We start from the raw sequence: 19505 nt of genomic DNA, 5'->3' as shown, positions 1-19505 counted from the left end.
GACAATACATTTATATGTCAGCACTACGTGTGATAACTTACTACTCAAGATCATAAAATACACATCATAAGATCATCTCTAATAGGTGGCCTAAACTATAAATAACTGATTTTGACATCACCAGGGACCAAAAAAATGCATGCAGCACACAAGTGTAACCGCTAACTTCCAGGTACTTCACGTTGCCGCGCACCCTTTCTGCCGCCACTGCACCCTTCCCGCCACCGCCGCCACACCCTTCCTGCTACCATCGCACCTACCTTCCTGTCACTGGCGCACCCTTCCCGTTGCTGCAGCCGCTTCCCGTCGCCGCCGCTTCCTTCCCATCGCTGCCGCACCCTTCCCGTCGCCGGCTGTGGAAGAGGAGCCGTTAATGTGGAGATCAACCAAGAAGAAGAAGTTTGAGTGACTAATACATAATCTAAAATACATCACCTATTAGAGTTGGACACTTACCGTAATGTAAAAATCACGTTTTTGGTGATGTATAATTTACATCAAACTATTTTTGAGCTGCTATTTTACATCACCTATTGGAGATGCCCTAACACACGCACTGCACAAGCACGCACACATGGAGTGCCAATAAGGAGTATCTCTACTATTAAAGTGGATCTACCATTGTCGTGATGGTTCAACCTCCCTGGCTTGTACGTGATTCCCCCGAGCGTCCCACCACCTTTTCTCGCTTGTTTTCCAGATCGTAACAAAAAAGCAGCCGACATCCACGCATGCACGTCTCCTCCTGCGGCACTCAACCGTCTCTCGACCGAAAGCATAGGCAAGTATAGCGGCGGATCCAGGAATTCAAGTTACCAGGGGAGAAAATTTAACTTCTACAATACGAAGGCACATGCACTCCGGAAATTAACATAACTTGAGAAATGTGAACCTACATGCACTTTAAAAGCCAGCTAATGGTCCAAAGTAGTTCCAGATTGTAATCAACTAGATGATGTAAGCACCAAGAAACATAAAATACAACATGTGGAAAAAGACTACTAACATGGACTGTAGATGCTTGAACCATTTGTTCTCTGGCCCAAAAATATCCAAGTGTAATTGGCAGCTATAACTAGTGCATAAACTGCAAATCAATATATTTATCTTGCATAAGTATGCCAATAGTTTGAAACATCACCTTGCCGTGTTGTGATTACCAATCTGCTACCCTTACCATTACAAACAAGTGTCTTAGACAAGTCATCAAATGCATCTGGAGTCCAAACATCATCTAATATGATCAAATACTTCATTTGTTCTAGATATCTCTTTAATGTCTCTTCAAGGCTTGTGATGTCCATCGCTGCAATGTTTGATGGACCACTAACTTTATCTTTGAATAGTTCCTTCATTATATTCCTCAAGACATCTTCTCTAGAATAAGTTTGGGAGATGGAGACCCATGCGGCGGCGCGACGGCGCTGCTTGGCGGGGAGAAGCCGTGCATCTCTTCCACCCTCCCCGCTCCCTAGGCATGCTTCCAAAGCGTCCGGCTGGTGGGGATGTGGTGCAGCTGCCACACCTCGTGTCCGCCTGCTCGAAGGTGCAGCTATCGAGGCGGTCGATGATGACCTTGTCGCCGAGCATGTCGGCTGCCCCCTCCAGGGTCCAGAGGTGCATGGACAGCTTCTCGAGGACAACGCACACATGCAGCATCCAGGTGTCATGCACGGTGTGCGTCTCCTCCCTCCATGGCTCCAGGAGGAACTGGACGTCGTCCACTGTGATCGCGCCCCGGCACACGACGAGGTCCTTGTGGGCGGGCAGGTTGAAGTGGATGACGAAGTCCTCCGGGGCATGGCCGGTGACACGGAGGAGGTGCGCCAGTATCTGGAACACCTTCTCCACCGCTCGGCTGCCGGCGTGGATCTTGTTGACGTCGGTCACCACCACCACGTGTTGCTGTAGGAGGAAGACCTGTTGCTCCAAGGCCAGCATGGACGCGATCACCTTGTGGATCGAATGAGGCAGGCGCCCGTGGTCAAAGCAGGGGGCCGTCGGAAGCCATGCGCTACGCGTTGGAGTGGTCGGGGAAGACGAGGCGCTCGCGAACGGGGCGGACCGCACCGGCCTTGCCCAGGCGATCGTGCATCGAGCCATCCCCTCTCCAGCCGGGCCTTCTACAGATGATGAAGTGGAGCGGATCATGGCAGTCTAAACGGTGATGGCGGGTGCTCAGGCAGCGGAAGCAGAGGCCCTTAAATCTGCTGAGGAAGGCCTCATGCCCCGGGGGGAAGCCACGGCCGGACCGCGGTTCAGAGGCAGGCCCGCGGCGGGGCGATGCTCGGACCGCAGCAGTCCGGATTTCCCTCTTGCTCTTGCGGGAAAGGTGCACCTCCTAGCCCCCTTGAATGTGGTCAGAGGCCTCTTGAATGTCGTCGGTGGCCAGATCTGGCAATGGGGACGGGGCCACTATGATGAATCGAAGGCGGGGCTGCTGCAATAGGGGGGGTGCAGGTGTGGCCTTCCGGTCCGAGCGAGCGAGGACGCGCCTTCGAGTCAGTATCCCGCCACAGGATTTGCTGCGGCGTTTCTTCCACCTGCGCAGCAGGGGAAAGGGGCGTGGCAGGCACCTCGGACGGACCAGTGGATAGATCTAGTCCCGCGGGGGAGATGCATTGAAGGCTGGCCGGTGGCGACCCGGGATCCCGGGGAGAGACAGGGAGGGGCATGGTGAGGAGCGGCCGCCCCGGGGATGGGCAGTGGCTGGGGCGAGTGGCCGCCGCGGCCGGAGCGGCTGGAGGGAGCCAAAACCTCGAAAGGCCATTGGCCGAACTTTACTAGATAGAAAAGAGAGTACAACAAGGACATTCTAGGAAACTTAGACTGAACCCAGAGTTTACAAACAGCCCTGCCAAGGGTCGGCCTCCAAAAAACAGAGGTGCCCCCGCTACAACAACGATCTCGGACCACCCAGGTGAGGGCCGGTCTTGCAAAACATGAACACCCCCACAACAACTATGTTGGCAGATCAACGATGCATCCGGCGGCCCTCCACATGGCCACATCTTCTACTATCCGCTCCAGAACGCTGGACGGCGAAGCTGCCACCTGGTCCTGGAGTTTCTCTCTTTCCATATCCTCCAATGCATCAAGAGCACCACCGTGTCAAAATTCCTTCGGATGTGCTTGGGAATGAGAGCCCTAGTCTGCAACCACCACTCCCAAGTGGAGGCAAAGGTGTTATCGGGGATAAGGAAATCGGTGCCGGTCCAAGATCTGAAGCGCGCTCAAACTTGTTGTGTAAAACGACAGTGGAGAAACAAGTGGGTGCAGTCTTCCGGCGCTTGAAGACACAAGGGGCATACTCCGTTGGAAGGCCAATTCCTTTTCTGCAGATTGTCCGCCGTAAGGCAACGACGGTGCACCACGAGCCACATGAAGAATTTGCCGCGGGGGGGGGGGGGGGGCTTGGATTTCCAAATAGGCTTGTAACAGTCGAAGCGAACGTTGCCCAGAAAGAACAGGCGGTATGCACTTTGGACAGAGAACTGCTGATTTTCTGTCAGGAGCCATCCCGGCGTGTCTCTCGCCTCAGGATTTAACACAGTGGCGTGTGCAATATCCCAGACCGTGAGGTACTGAGCAATGGCAGGGAGGGAGAGCCCACCAGCAATGTCATGTACCCAAGCCTGCCCAGTCAGCGCCTCCTTGACAGATCTCCCCCAGTCCTTGATAAAGGAGTAGAGTTGCGGTGTTGTTTGAGCAATTAAGCAGCCGGTATCCAACCACTTATCAGTCCAGAACTTGGCTACCTCTCCTGATCCAAGCGTGATGCGGCAGGCTGCATTGAAGATTGCATGGACCTCCTTCTCCGTAGTATCAGGCAGGCCATGCCACGGCCGCTCCTCTGCACTCCAACGTAACCAAGGCCATGTGCAGCGCAGCGCGAACCCAAACCATTAGATATTCAAAACACCCAAACCTCCGAACTCTCGCGGCATGCACACCCTGCTCCAAGGCATATGCCAATGGCCACCACTAGTCTCCTCCTCCCCCTTCCAAATAAATCCACGGCAGCGACGGTTGATAGTCTTGATAGCCCAGGCCGGCAGTGGGAGCGCTGCCATGATGTGCATGGGCAGTGCCATGAGGACCGAAGAGGTGAGCGTGAGCCGGCCTGCAACTGCCAACATCTTCGGTTTCCAGCCCTTCATCTTGTTCGAGAGCTTATCAACCAAGGGCACCAACTCGTGCCGCTTGAGCCTGTATATCGATAGAGGTATACCGAGATATAAGATAGGAAAGGCCTGTTGCCTGCACTGGAAGTGTTCAGCTACCTCTGCAGCCTGCACCTCATCACATCGTATGCAAGTGATGGTGCTCTTGTGCATATTGATCCGAAGCCCCGACGCCTCCCCAAAGAGCTGCATAAGGGTTGATACAAGCAGGAGATCGTTACGCTCTGGCTTGAAGAACAGAACCGCGTCATCGGCAAAAACAGATGCACGCGGCACCCCTCTGTCGCAGCCAAGATCGGAGAGAAGATGGCACTGCCTTGCCCATTCCAACATGCCGTGAAGGGCGTCCATAGCCAGAATGAATAAGGCCGGGGAAACGGGGTCGCCCTGGCGGATGCCTTGGCCGATGGCGAAGGGGGGGCCAAGCTCTCCGTTGATAAGGACGGAGGTGGAGGCAGTGGATAGCAGCCCGCAAATCCAGGAACGCCACCTCCGACCGAATCCCCGAGCAGACAGCACCTCCAAAAGAAATTCCCAAGATAGAGTATCAAAGGCCTTGGATATGTCAATTTTCATTAGCACCGAGGAGCAGCGCTGTCTGTGCAGCCACCTAGCTTTGTTCCTCACAAACTTGAAGTTCTCGTGGATATTGCGGCTAGTCACAAAAGCACTCTGAGCTTTCGAAATCAGATTGGCAGAAGCGGAGCCAGACGGGTAGCGAGGACCTTAGCAAATTTCTTGGCTACCCCGTGTATCAGGTTGATGGGTCTAAAGTCACCGATCTCCAGTGAGTTGGCTTTCTTGGGCAGGAGGGTGAGTATCGAGGTGTTAAGACCTCCAAAGGAGTAGGAGCGGCCGTCGTGCAGAGCCTTCATTACCGCCATCAGATCCGTGGCTATGACGTCCCAGCATGATTTGAAGAAGAGCCCTGAAAAACCGTCCGGCCCTGGTGCCCTGTCAGGGGGCATGTCCATGACCACACGCTTCACCTCATCGATCGTGAACTCCGATTCAAGCCTGTCGGCCATCTCTGGTGATAGCATCCTCAAGCCCAATTCTTCCAGGCGCAGGCAGGCTCTCCTAAGGTTCTGATCCGGTGCGCCCATCAGCCTGCAAAAGAACTCGCTGGCCATACTCAATTTGTCTTCCATGGCAGTAGCTGTTCTATCCCCATGTTTGAGATACGGTATGAGGTGTTTCCGACGTCGCCCATTGGCCTTCATATGAAAGTATCTGGAGTTGGCATCCCCTTCCCGAAGATCCCGAACCCTGGCTCTCTGCCGCAGCCGCACCCGCTCGAGGGATGCGAACGCCAGGCACTTCCCCCTGAGAAAGGCACGCAGCTTCTTTTCCTCACTGGAAAGAGGACGTCTTTCTTGCCCGCTGTCAAGGCGTAAGATCACCTCGCTAGCCACCTGGAACTGAAGCGTTAGTTGGCTCATGCTCCTTTGACCCCAGCTGCGTAGGGCTTTTGCAGTTCTGTGAAGTTTAGTGTTGAGGATTTTCATGGGGTCACTCCCCGGAACCTCTGGAGCCCAAGCGTCTTTCACCACATCCAAAAAGCCAGGCAGCTTGCACCAATAATTCTCAAAGCGAAACCAAAAAGCCCTTGGTCATATGGACGAACAGGTGAGCAGCAGAGGGGTGTGATCTGAGATACTGGAGCTAAGCGGAAGCAAATCACTGATGGGGTACAAGTCCTCCCATGCATTGTTGAAGAGCACATGGTCCAGCCTTGCCAAGACGGCGTTCTCCTGTTGATTGCACCAAGAGAAGCGACGCCCAATCAGAGGCATGTCGTGGAGCCCCAACCTGTTGATCGTGTGCCGAAGCTTATTCATCAGCCTCCTGTTCACTCTCCCAGTACTGCGCTCCTCTGGGTTGCACACAATGTTGAAATCTCCATTCAGGATCCACGGCAAGCTCACGCGGTCTCCAAACTGCACAATTGCCTTAAGGAATCTTGCTTTGTCTGTGTCTTCCTGCGGCCCATACATCGAAGAAACCAACCACTCTTTGCCCTCTGCTAGAGAAAGAACTTGTGCCGATATCATGAACACCTCTTTCTGGATGTTAGTCACCCGCAGTATATCAGACTTCCAAGCCAACAATATGCCACCACGTGTTCCTTCAGCCGGCAGGAAATCAAAACCATCGAAGGCAGGCCCTAGAGTTTCCCGAACGACAGTGTCATTCACCAGTGCCAACTTGGACTCTTGAAAGCAAACTAGGGATACATTGAGAGATTGCACGAAAAGCCTAACTGCGTTCCTCCGAGCAGGGTTATTGAGCCCCCTTACATTCCATACCATGACATCTAAAGACATACTCATGATGATAAAAGCAGAACCACCGATAAAGTAACCAACACTCGTGTTCGACGAGTAAGATAACAGTTGGTTGTTCCGGCATGGTGAACTCAGCGACTAGGAGACTCATCTATGATTTATCGGCGGAGATGGCGGAGAGGATAGATGCCATCATTGAGTCCAGGTTTTCAGAGGTTCCAGTCTCCGTGTATAGATAGCGAGAGCAACACGATGTAAGTTTGAAGGATTGGCGTGTGTGTTTTGGTCATGCATGCCTAGTTGTGTGTACTGAACTACTGATATCATATATCACTTACTAGATATTTCCAAGTGGAGCGCTGGTAGACGATCAAGTATGTTTCTGCTATTTATTTAGATAGAAAAATACCAATACATACGGAGATAGAAAAACACCAATACAGACGGAAACAGCCACATACAACACACCTATGCACACAAAACGTACAATCCCAGTCCCTCATTGAATTCACATGCATAACTATTCCATGTTACATATCTAGCACAACGCACAATGATTGAGTAACAATATTACACCATGACCGGCTATACACGGAGGCCAGAACCCTTGAACCTGGCCTCAGTAATGGCGTCGATCCTCCTTGCCGTCTCTCGCGACAGATAGTTCTCCCAGTCCCCGACCTGGCCACGCCGGAAGAACCAACTATTCTCCGCCATGCTGACAACGAGCTCTGTCACGCCATGCTTGGCCACGTCGAGCCCAGTCATGTGCTCAAACGAGCACAACCTTACGATGGCTTCTACCGCGCCAGCCTCTTCCTCCTCCATGCAGAACGGGCGGCCAACGAATTGCGCCAGCTTCCGCACGTGTGCCGCAGGGTCCCCAATCATCTCTTCGTACCTGAAGAAGAGAACCTTCTGAGGGTGCGCCTGATGAGCCCGCCAGTATCCGAGGACATGGTCCCAGTACGGCCCGGACAACGTCACACCATCACAGAAAAAATCGGCGGCGGTCTCGACCGAGAGCGCCTCCAACCCGTCCCTGGCCCTGAACTTGTTCACGAAGTTCCAGTGTGAGATCAAGGCGTCCTTGGGGTCACGGCACACGTACACGATTTTGCAGCCCATCCTCATGACAGACCTCGGCAGCGACACCAACGGGGCATGCGCAGCGAAGAGCCTAGGGTCAGGAAGCCCGTCGAGGTTCGGGATCCTGTTCTGTATGTAGAGCTGGTACTCCAGGAGCTTGACGCACTCATGTGGGCCGAGTGAGTTGAGCGGGTGGCCGGGGCCGTCTGCGGGGTGCTCTTATCCACGTTGCTTTTATCCACGTTGTGCCGGACTTCGCAATTGTGGCAATGACAATGTCCGAGGGACGCGCCGAGAAGCATGCGTCCGCGACCATTGTGGAGACCATTGGCGCCAGGGCGGCATACCATCCATTGTCATGGCGGTAGAGCGGGTGCCTGGTGAGAGCCGGGGAGCACGGCAAGGAGGACACCACGTTGATGAACTTCTGGTAGAGCTCCTGGTTGATTTTGGCACCGCTTTCTTGCAGCGTGCGCAAGGAGGAAGAAGACATTGTGAGGCAGATTGTGTGGTAAAGGTGGGAGAGGTGTACGATATGGTTGATAGTTCTTTGCAGACACATACATCACATCTTATAATAGAAGGGGAACCAATGTGTGACACATACCCCCTCCGTTTCTAAATATAAACTTTTTAGAGATTCCAATATAGACTACAAACGGAGCAAAATGAATTAATATAGACTCTAAAATGCGTTTATATATATATATATATATATATATATATATATATCCATATATAGTCCACATTGAAATATCTAAAACGTCTCATATTTAGAAACAGAGGGAGTACTACTCTTGGCAGGACTGTACTTGTGGTGTGACACACTGGCTGCAACCCATCAGGTATGAGAGATTCGACAAACATTACTATTTGCATTAAAAAATTACTGTTTGCATTATCATGAAATATGGTTGTTAGACTTTAATGTTAAATAATTGTTTGAATGATTGCAACATATGGCTTGTACCAATAATTCTGGCACGTCAACATCATATCCGCTATCTAAGGGCATCGACTAGTCAAAATTTGCTTTTGGAGGCCGAGCTCCATGGAGGCCTACATTTGTAGTTTTCAAAATCCATTAAAATTCTTATTTCTACGTTTCAAAACATTCTGAAGAAGATACAGATATACATGGATGCTAATATACATGTGTGTAAATTTTCAGGATGAAATACATTGAAATGAGTGCTATGCAGAAAAAAAATCTAGGGCTTCTTGGCAGATGATACTATTCATCCTCAAAGTCCATGAATTTGTATTTTTGTACAGATCACATTTGAAGGTATTTCATCCTAAATTTTTACACACATATACATTTGAGATAAGTCCATATTACAACGTCGAACTACCTCCGAGGTCTAAAAAACACAACCCTCTACCGAACCGTCTAATATACAACACTCGACTTTCAAAACCAATCAAAAAACAACCCTGGGTTCCTTTTTGACTGATTTTGACTGGTTTTTACCGGTCAACAGCCTAGTCAGTGCCAAGTCGTATGCCATGTCACCATCTCCTGAATTTAAAATTTTCTTCTATTTTGTATCCAGTGGTCAAAACTTCTTGAAACTTCCACATATTGAATCTAAGGGTACTGTGCATTTTTGAGAATTTTTTCAATTGCTTTTCTGTTAACTTTTTCTTGGCCAAAATTTGAAACAAAAGGGATCCGAATTTGATTTTTTGCTCTAGTTATTATTATACTAGGAAACTTTTTAGACTTTCCTAGATTGAATATAATGGTTGTGTAGATTTTTGAGATTTTTTTCATTTTTTAGCCAAACAATTACCCAAAATTGACTTGGCACTGACTAGGAGGTTGAGTTGTCAAAACCAGTCAAAATCAGCCAAAAACCAACCGAGGGTTGTTTTTTGTCCAGTTTTGAAAGTTCGGGATTGTAAATTAGACAGTTGTGTAGTTCAGGGTTGTATTTTAGACTTTGGGTTGTAATATTAACTTATCTCTATACGTTTCATCCTTGTAAACTTGCATCTTTTTTTAGATTATTTTGAAATCAAAAAGTTCGAATTTTGCTTGTTTAAAAATTCCGTGGGCCATGAAGCCGGTCACTAGAACGCCGGTCTCATCGACTAGGAGATTATATCATGTTTGTCTTTTCGCAGAAAATCTTTACTTTCAAGTAGAGAGCTGGAAATATTCTTTGTTCTGTCTCCAGTGGTCATAGCAATTATTAGCCAATCCTTGTGCAATGTCAGAGGCATGGTTTGTTACTAGATTAATTTGGTGCAATTGTTGTTGATTTTACCAACAGTCGAAAACAACTGGAGTAGTCTACTTGAACACCGCTTCAACTTTTCTGTAAATTGTTAGCGGTACTACTCCCTCGTTCAATAATAAGTGGCGTGGTTTTAGTTCAAATTATTTTCAAGAACAGTCTTATATTAATTTACAGTGGTACTCCATCTGTAACTTTTTATAAGACATTTTTAGAGTCCATGATGAGAGTGTCAAAGAATATCTTAAGTTACAAAGGGAGTAGGAATATTTAACAAAGCATGATACTCCCTTTGTTTCATAATGTAGTGCGTATATTTATGGGACGGGCTACGCGTCTGCTGGCTGATTTATCTAAAAGATCGGCCCGGTCGCTAGCCGCTAGATTTGCGTCATCAAGCAGTGACGGGCATCCGAACTTTTGCAACATAGATTATGTTGCAGAACTTTTTGCAACTGAGATCATGTTGCGGAAACGTCTGTAGAATTTTTTTGGAATAGAGTTTATGTTGCAGAATATTTTTTTCAACAAGATCATGTTGCGGAAACATCTGTAGAAGTTTTTACCAGAAAGATTATATTGCAGAAATTTTTGCAACAAAGATCATGTTGCGAAAACTTCTATAGATTTTTTCTGTAGATTGTTTTTGCAACAGAGGTCATAGTGTAGATTGTTTTTGCAACAAAAAGAATATTGCAGAAGATGAACGAAGAAAAAAGAAAATGAATGGCACTCAGTCGTTGGCGAATATGATAAGAAGGAACAGCGATTGGCCCCACATGTGAAGCCTGGTTTGCACCTCCGGCAGCGGACGATGCGCTGTAAATCGGCCGGCTGATGAAAATCTTTTCCGATAATTTATGTGAAAAGTCAAACTTTAAAAACTTTGATCAGATTATTAGGGGCAATGCTATGCGTCCGTCGGGTGATAAACCGATAAGATCAGTCGTCTCGGCAACCGTCGAATGTCACCCGAAACAACCGTCCGATCTACCGTCCCGGCCAACTGGGGGCCTTTGCTACAGCTAGCTTGTTGCGTGCATGGCTTTGCAACAAGGACCTTGTTGCAAAGGTCCACTGGGACAGCACAACTGCCCCGCCATGGCCCGAGTGCCTCGGCCATGGAGCGTCGCCGGCTCCCGGAGTTGTCGTGCCTCCTCTGAACCAGGACCCCAAGCAGCTGCCTCTACTCCAGCACGACAACGACGAGCTCTCATGCCAGGCACTCCTCTGGCGATTTGTGCAACCAAAGCTATGTTTCTGAAACATGTGACGTGTTGTAATGCTTGCCCTCATATGCTCTAACGCGGGGCGCTCATTATGCGCTTTCTGCAACCGGGGCTATGTTTATAAAACAATACCCCTATTGATGAAGAGAAAATATTCATCGTCGAACCATTTTTCTTCTTTCTGAAACAAGACCTCTGTTGCAGAAACTTTCTAAAACTAGACCCTGTTACCGAAAGAAAAACTTCACCACCAAACACTTTTTTCTTTCTGAAACAAGATCTCCGTTGCAAAAAGCTTCTGAAACAAGAACCTTGTTGCACAAAAAAACTAGCTGCATGGGAATTGTCTACAGTGCGAGCTCTCAATCAAAATCAATCAGACAGCTACGCACGCGGCGGATGTTGTGCGTGCATCAGCCGGCTGAAGGTTAGATTTTGTATTTGTATTTCAGATTTGAGGCACCAGTTACACTATCTTGCCACCAAGAACGGATTTGACACGTTGTGTGCATTTATAATGGAAGTAACTGATGTGTAGTCTAGAAGTTTTGGTAGTTACTGCCGTCAGGCTCTGGTTTCGATCCCACATACAAGGAGCTGATGGAACACCTAGAGGCCCAAGTAAGGGAGAATGGTGCGAGGTCTCGCACTCTGATTGATCATTTCATACTCACCATTGACGACAAGGAAGTCATATGCTACACACATCGACATTGCTTCGTTCTTAGCTAGCTACAAGAATATTATCTGAACCGTACTTGCTATATTTGTTGGACTGTATACTTGTGCAGACATGAGATTGGTTTGGATATTTGATACGTCATATCTTTTGATTTGTTAAATTGAAAAGAACACTGAAGTATAACAAAATGACGGCCAGCTACTGCATCCGATAATCGCTTGAGCATGTGTGACAATGGACGACGTGTTGAAGCAATTCTTCTTCCGTCCATCTAGGGCGTACAACATTGGAACGATGAAGCGCCACAAGATGCAAATCTTTACCTAATAATAAAGCAAATTAGGTTTCTTTCGTCCGTCATGGCATATGTTAGAGAAGTCTCTGTCTTTTCTTGAAATCAACCCGCTGTCCGGATTTAAGTCACACCCGAACCGTTATTTTACATTTTTCGAAAACCCCCCTGATGTTTTAGGTAATTCATCCGTGGATCATATTTAAGTTAAACAAATGTTTTTAAAATCATCCATATCTTTTAAACCGTAACTCCGATTTGAACATGTTATATATGAAATTTGATTGAAAAATATGTAGAATATGAATATGAGATTATTTTTACTTGTTAAGTATTTTAAAATATATTTGAGTCAAACCAAATGATTTTCTAAATTATCTGTATCTTTTAAACCGTAACTTCGATTTTAATATATTATATATTAAATTTTATTAGAAAAATGTCTGGAATCTAAATAAGATGTTAATTTACCTGTTAAATATTTTTAAAATATTGTTATGGAAGCAAACTTATAATTTATAGCACAAGATCCATTTTTTTCATACCGGTGGCGATCCGGATTGCAAATAAACATCCCACTATAACCATATATGGAAAACAAAACATCGATAACTACACATGCATACCTCTGAAAAATGTCACAGGGGAAAACAACATATTTCTCATCGCGAGAGTGAGAGAAAGTGAGAGAGAGAGAGAGGGAGAGAGAGAGACGCCTTAGGATTAACCATATTTAACACACGTTTTTTGTTGTTTTGTCTGAACACCGAGGCCATGCCGGCGAGGGTGAGAAGGAGGATAAGCGGCAACACAAATATGATGCCTCGCAAAAATAAACGAGATGGACCTATTGTGGTCTTGAGTGATGGTTGTTGAGTTAAGAGCGTGTGTTATGTTTTTTCTCCCATTGCAACGCACGGGCTCTTTTGCTAGTAGAATATAACGTAAACATAGTGTGGAACAAGACCGGAATAGCCCTTCACTGAAAGCCAACGGCCAACTGATTGGCCGAAGGAAGCTCCTTGTGCTCTACATCGGGTCTGGTGACAAGTGGGAGAAGAACAAGTGTGTGATGCACGAGTACCACCTCGGCACCATCGAGAAGGAGGAGTGAGAGCATGATCTACTACCAGACGGAGGATTCAAAGATAATAATGTTGGTATCAAGGAAGAAGCACTATCCCTAAGTGGAAACGGCCTCCTTTAAAACTTGGATACTTACGTAATATGGAATCAGTCCTCATAGTCCAAGATGATGTATATATCTGGGATGTTGCTAGAATGATGTATATGGGTGAGAGTAGGGTGGCAACCTGGAATCGTGCTGCTGGCAACTTTGCCAAAATGTTGCAGTAGGTTAGTGTTTGGTAGGCTGCCGTTTGTTACTTTGTTCTTATGTAAAAATACATGCTACCTTCACAATCCATGTAGTTTCTGCAAACGTAGGCAGAAAAATAATATATACAATGTATATCCGAAACCAAAGCGACATCCTTGGAGGTACAATGCTTTACAAAGGACGCGCCTAGCTCTGGATTCCTTCTGCAGCAAATATTGAAAGCTAAAGAACCGCGACCCACGGAGAGCACCGGCCGACACAGAAGGTCCCTCACCACCGAAAGGAAGCACCACCCTCACCAACCGAAATCCCTTCCCGCGTACGACAAGAGGATCTGGACTTTTCGCGCCCAAATACCCCCGCATGCTGCCTGACCGCTGATACAATCGTTGGTACTAGTTTTCATAGGGACCATTACAAAGATCATGTTCTCGGAGTACACATCACCGCCGTCTTCCATGGTAGAGAAGGCCGGATCCGGCAACATATGGGTGAGACCCCACAGCGTCCAAGAACCGGGTGGACGGAGAGAAAGAGGACAAACCGGAGGCATCTGAGTAATAAGTAGTTGATCATTAAAAAAATAGAAAAGAGAAGGAAGGTCATGTCCCCCACTCGTGACAGTAGTAGCTTTCAGATAAAGTTTCATATGGTTGCCCTCACTTGGAGGCTGCATTTGGGTTTTGCTTCATGCGCACAACAGGTCATATATAGTATTACAAAGGACATCTGAGGCAGGGTGTGGGCACCGCGCAGAGCCGTGTGGCGCGCGACACGGTCGAACCGATCGTGTCGCCCATGTCAAGCTGCATTGGATTCATGTCATCGGGTAGCTTCCAGTTAAACCCGTGCACGAGCTGTGCTACGGCAAACTCCACCCCATGCTGGCCGAGCCCTTGCCCCGGGCATGAGCGTGTTCCAGAACCAAATGACAAGAACTCATAGCAACCGCCCTTGAGATCTAGCCCGAGGGCATCCCCGTTGAGCATGAACCTGGATGGCCGGAAAGTGTCAGGGTCCTTCCATGCCTCGCCGTCTCGGTTGATTGCCCACGTGTTGATGAATACGCAAGAGGCCGTGGGCACCGAGTATCCACCAAGGACACAATCTTTGGTGGTCCCGCGGAGGATAACCGGGATCGGCGGGTGCATCCGAAGCGTCTCCTTGATGACGCAGTTAAGGAAGGGGAGCTTGGCAAGATCCGATTCATCGACCATCCGCTCAAACCCCACAATGTTTGCGAGCTCCCGATGCAGCTGCAGAAGGATGTTAGGGCAATGAATCATCTCTGTCATTGCCCACTCGATGGTGAAGCCGACATTATCCGGCCTCCCAAACAACCTGTCCTGCGTTCAACGTCCACATATTTTGTAATCAAGTGCAACTTCATTGACTTAAAATTACTAAATCCAAAAGAGAGAAGTTTTACAACTACTAGAGAGAAATATATACGGCAAGATTAAAATTTGTAATAACATTAGATTCTTGGGGCAAGTGTGTGTCATATCGTAGAGTACTGCTGTTACCGTACATACCATGATCAAGGCATTGACGTTGTCGCGGGTGAGGCGCAGGTCCTTGGCGCTGGCTTGGTCGGCATCACCGAGGAACGCGAGTAGGTCGTCTACCATGTCAGTGTCGGCTTTGCAAAGGATCTTGTAGGCACTCCATGCCGATCTTTGCAAAGGACACCATTGACAATACTGCCTTCAGAGTCGAAGAAGCAGCAGCTTAATAAGGTGTTAATCCGTGAGGCTGCCCTATCATATTAGGGGTTTGGGATAGTCTTACTTATCTACTAGTTGTTGGAGCGCCACCTGGTGGCTCCTCTTGAGGCGTTATTGAGCGCACTAATCTAGCTTCCGTAGTTGTTAAGCCGCTGACAATGTAGACAAGCGACAATGGTTAAAGATATATCACAACTTTACCGATAGCTGCAAACAATAGCACTAATCAAACATTTTTTTGGTATTTTTTAAACCACATTCATACACCTCTTATCAAGAGACCAACACATTATTCATTGCCAAACCAGAAAGTGTCATTCATGTACATCAGGAAAGAACATTAATAACTAAGATAGCACCCACATTAAGATCAGTCAACTGATAATCTAAAAACTCGGGGTATGAGTTTGGCGGTTGCCAAGCCACTTTCCTGAACACAAGAAAAGCTAACATACATTATCATCACGTCAAGCTGATTTGTTAACTCCATAATTAGACATACCTAGCAACAAGCAAGAGGAGCGCACCGTCAATTCATTTATGGCAGGTTGTGCATGTGAAGAATAATTTACCCAAACCTAAAAACCGGTGCATAAAACCTACAATTAGTTAGATAAAGTGGAAATGGAAACAACATTTTTCAAAAGGAAAATCATCTCAATTTCTAATAAATCATCGTTATTCAGGAAATAAATATATACAATGTATATATACCTACTTGAGCAAATGCAATACACTCGATTTGTGGTGCTTTGAAATGGACTGGTATGCTCAGAAGAAACTTGGTAGCTAACAATTAGTAAAATTGCCGAGACTGGAGATAGATGCAACAGAGCAAGACTTATATAGGTGGGAGTAACAAACAAACATAGCTAATGCAGATACAAAATAACTCCGTCCATTCCAAGATGACTTATGGTACGTAGAAATTACACATTGTTCAAACCGATACAAAATAATGAAAGCAGAACATGAGGTGATGATTGCAGAACTTAACCGGGTTTACTCTGGGAATGAGGAGAGCAACACAGAGATCTCTTCTGAATAAGTGTATCTAAGATGTCATACATTACACTACATTATGTAATAACTCACACTACCAGATGGTAGTCTCCAACGAATTAAAATTTTTGTGCCATACCAAGAGGTCTTGTAGACAAAGCATATATATTGTTGAAAGCAAAGCATGGGGTAACATATTATTACCCAGCAGTCATCACGCTCAGGCACATGATTGAGAAAATCAATAAACTGTGGGGTGACTCATACCTTGATGAAGCCAATGTCCTTGGCGATGCTGCGGAAGCAATCCCTGCAGCACACCCGTACTTCCGGATCAGGCCATGCGAGTTGCCGCAGACACGGGATACTCATTCATCAGATCCCATCCATGGAAATTTGACAATATATGAGAAGAACAATAATACAAAGTAGGGCAGGGGATCCAGAGGAGGGCGAGGGAGATGGGCATACCTGGCCATGGCAGATCCCACAGTGGCTGAAGGCACTGGTAGAAAAAGGGCCTGTTGTCCTGGTTCGTAAGGGCCTTTGTCCCGGTTCCTGAACCGGGACTAAAGGGCCGGTACTAATGCCCTGCCCCTTTAGTCCCCGTTCAATCCAAAACCGGGACTGATGGGCCACCACGTCGCCTGTGCGCGGAGCCCAGGCAGGAGACCCTTTAGTCCCGGTTGGTGGCACCAACCGGGACCAATAGGCATCCACGCGTCAGCATTTCTGTGGCTGGGGTTTTTGTTTTTTTTGAAGGGGGGGTTTGGGGGTTTTGGGGGTTTCGGGGGGTTAATTTAGGTGTTTCATATATTGTGTTAGCTAGCTATAATTAATAGAGAGAAGTGTCCTCTCTTATGTCCGTGCTTGGTCGACGCTACGTACTATACATACGTATAGAGAGGACTAGACACGCTAGCTAGCTAGTAAGCAAATGAAGGAAACAGAAGATCGTCATGAACATATATGCATACAGAGAGAAGTGATATCGACCACCTCTCCTTCTCCGAGAGATTGGTCGAACAACAAGTTCTCGTATATCTATCCGACACTACCGGCTACATATATACAATAATTATCTCTTACAAATATAATAATACGGACTCATGGTCCACATAGTACTCTCCGTATTCAGCGCTCACGTGGTCAAGAAAGAATGTCGCCAATTCCTCTTGAATTGCTCGCATGCGAGCTGGTGCTAGGAGTTCATCCCGCTTCCGAAACATCTAATTTGAAGAAGGGGGTCAATACATATATATATGAATGAATGAAACTCAACACAAATGATGGTAATAAAATAAAATTGTGAATGTTGTTATTTACGTACTTCATATTGTTCGTCAGTGTAGCCCTGCTCACAGGTCGTGTGGCGGATGGACTCGCAAACGTAGTATCCACAGAAATCATTCCCTTTTTCCTACCACAACCACTTTACAAGAAATAAAGGTCAATCAAATTGATAAGCAAGAATGCCAAATCAATAGGAGATGCGCGGAACATGCTACTATAGTACTTACTTTCGGGTGTCTAAATTGCAGCTTCTTCGGGAGTCCTGGAGCTTTTTTGGAGAATTTTTTCCAAACCCTGCCAGACAAACAAAACAATTACTTGATATATCAGGAAATGAACAAAGTTGTCGATATGGTGGATAATGATCGATTTAACTTACTTCTCGAGCATTTGAGTCATGTCCGCATAGTCCTGGGGATCTTTTCGTTTTGAGTCTAAGACAATTACTAGTCCCAGCTCAAGCTTAATCTCTAGGAGAATATAGTGGTAACTGCACACACTTGCATAACTCATCAATTACATTACTATAACCTTGACTAATATATATATAAGGGAAACCGAATACGCACAAGACAGTAACACTCACTTGAAGTTGTAAGGAAAGAGTATTATATCTTTGTTTTCATTTATTACCAACGATCGTAGCAAGTTGGCCTCGGTATCTGCGGCATGAAATTTAACCTGAGTTGCATCTATGAGATATGTGTTAATGAACCCAATATCACCGACTTGTCTTTTCTTTAATTCGGCGATCTTCAATCTGCATAATATAGTGAGGATGATTATAAATACATGCAATGAAAGATCTGAGCTATATAGAGAGACTTAATGACAGAAGTAGTACTACTTACAGACAGTAGCAGGTGACCGTTGTTTTATCGAGGACCAATTGATTGAAAAACTGAAAGAACTGCTCAAATGGAATAGGCAACAGTTCAATTCCAACGAGGTCGTGCTCCTTTTTAACTTTCACATACAAAGTACTCCTCCCCCAGAGTCTCTGCAGATTTTCAAGTACCAATCATGCAATCTTCACATCATCGTTGATAGAGATCTTTCATCTTTGACGAGAGGCTTCCCGTACTCGTATCTTTGTATCTGCACCTCCATGGGTTCATAATGTACATCGTCGGGCAGGTAATCGGCAAGATTGCTATAACCGGGCACCATCCTCGGATCATTAGCGACTTTTTCGCTAGGCACCTTGAGCGAGGGGCACGATTGCTTCGCTTGTTCGCCGAGCTGGGCAATTTGTTTCCCAGCTCGTCGTTCTTTCAGCCTTTGATCACTGACAGTACTTCCCGACCGCTCTGCTTCAGCAAATTCCTTTCCAATAATGCGCTCATAGTTTCCTTTCGGCGGAGACTTGGGTGGTTTTGTCAGGGCAGCCAGAGTGCGCTTTGATTTCACCGGATCTACCTTCTCCTCTGGAGGTGGATGTCTCTTTGCTTTCAACCCTTGAAACCAGTCATCCACTTCGGTTCGCGCGATCTTCGCGTTCTCCTCCGGGGTCCTCTCGTATGGTAACTTCTCTGGAGTCTTCAGAGAAGGACCGAATCTGTATGTCCTCCCGCTTCTGGCTGTACTGCTAGACGCCGGCCGAGCAGACGGAGCGACTGTCTTCTTTACTTGCTTACGAGGCGAAGGAGAAGGACTACGACGCGCTGGAGCAGCCGAAGCGGCGGCATGTCTCTTCCGCCCTTGCTGACGAGGCGGAGAAGGAGGAGGCTGGCTGCTCGGGCGCGTCGGTGCAGGCGGAGAAGGAGGCGGAGTGCTGCCACGCGCCGGAGAAGCAGCCGGTCGAGTGCCCTGATCGTCACTCACCAGAGGAGGAGACGGTGGAGGAGGCGGAGTGCCCTGACTTGCCGGAGGAGGAGGTGGTGGAGGAGGCGGAGTGCCCTGACTTGCCGGAGGAGGAGGAGGAGGAGGAGGCGGAGGCATCCAGTTCGAAAGGTTGATGAGCTCCCTCCGCCATAGGCATGGAGTCTTCAGAGCAGACCCTAGCCTAGTCTCCCCTTCACCGGTAGGGTGGTCAAGCTGGAGGTCCTCAAATCCCTCCGTTATTTCATCCACCATCCCCCTAGCATATCCTTCTGGAATCGGCCGACAGTGAAAAGTTGCGTCGGGTTCAGTAGGA

The 19505-nt window shown here is 47.3% G+C and overlaps 2 pseudogenes; both read right to left on the bottom strand.

Annotated features, from left to right (window-relative positions):
- Positions 1–6930: 6930 nt before the first annotated feature.
- LOC147982793 (cytosolic sulfotransferase 17 pseudogene) lies at positions 6931–8082 on the bottom strand (annotated as a pseudogene).
- Positions 8083–14062: 5980 nt separating this feature from the next.
- On the bottom strand, positions 14063–14977 carry LOC147982792 (cytochrome P450 84A1 pseudogene; annotated as a pseudogene).
- Positions 14978–19505: the final 4528 nt, after the last annotated feature.

The sequence above is a fragment of the Triticum urartu genome, chromosome 2A (assembly GCF_056163025.1).
Source record: "Triticum urartu cultivar PI428250 chromosome 2A, HENAU_Tu73, whole genome shotgun sequence".
NCBI classification, from domain to species: domain Eukaryota; kingdom Viridiplantae; phylum Streptophyta; class Magnoliopsida; order Poales; family Poaceae; genus Triticum; species Triticum urartu.
This window is presented reverse-complemented; position numbering and strand designations above follow the sequence as displayed.